The sequence below is a fragment of the Ovis aries genome, chromosome 8, assembly GCF_016772045.2.
Source record: "Ovis aries strain OAR_USU_Benz2616 breed Rambouillet chromosome 8, ARS-UI_Ramb_v3.0, whole genome shotgun sequence".
Taxonomy (NCBI): Eukaryota; Metazoa; Chordata; class Mammalia; order Artiodactyla; family Bovidae; genus Ovis; species Ovis aries.
In genome coordinates this window covers 76,318,498-76,319,358 of record NC_056061.1, presented here as the reverse complement: position 1 = coordinate 76,319,358, position 861 = coordinate 76,318,498, and positions in this window count along the sequence as shown.

The following is an 861-nucleotide window of genomic DNA, read 5'->3' as shown; positions in this document are numbered from 1 at the left end:
GAGATTATGAAATTCTTTGAAGAAAAAGCAATGGTGTTTATGAAAATATTTCTGGTAGTTACATAGCAATATAATCTCTAAAAGAGAGATTTATGATGGTGAAAGAGTATCACTGCTATATCACTTCAGTTAGATATATTGCTTTTAAAATTAGTTAGATATATTGCTAAAAAAATTTTTTAAATCTACGTATAGCTGGCAGATTTTTCTCAGATAAAAACAGCCCTCCTTCTTGGTAGCTGGAAGTAGCAGACTGATTACCCAGTGAAGCTCTGTAGGGTCAAGCATTTTTCTTGCTTTAATGAAATTGGCCAGTAGTAGATACATCTTTGATTGAAATCAGATTATAAATGAGATCTAGTTCTTTTCATACATACGGGGAAGAAAGCACCAGTAAAGTAGAAACTTGTGTGAGAAATCTTGTCCTTTTTTAAAAAAGTACCAAAAGTCCTTGAATTTATCTCTGGCCTTGGAGGCTTTCAAACAGGGGTAAATGGACAGACCTTGGAATCAATCTGCCTGGGATACTGGCTCTGCCACTTCGAGCTTTGTTTTGAATTTGGGCAAAATCCTCTACCTCCTTGGGCTTATTTCCTCATCTGTAGTATAGGGGTAATAATAGTTCTTAACCCATGGGGTTGTTGCAAGGATTACATAAGTTAACACATGGTTAGATAACATGACTGATTCAATGGACATGAATTTGAGCAAACTCTGGGAGATAGTGATGGACAGGGAAGCCTGGCATGCTGCAGTCCATGGGGTTGCAAAGAGTCCGACATGACTTAGCGACTAAACAACAACAAAGTGCCTAGTATAGAACCTGGGACAAAGTACAAAATAACTGTTAGCTCTTAGCAT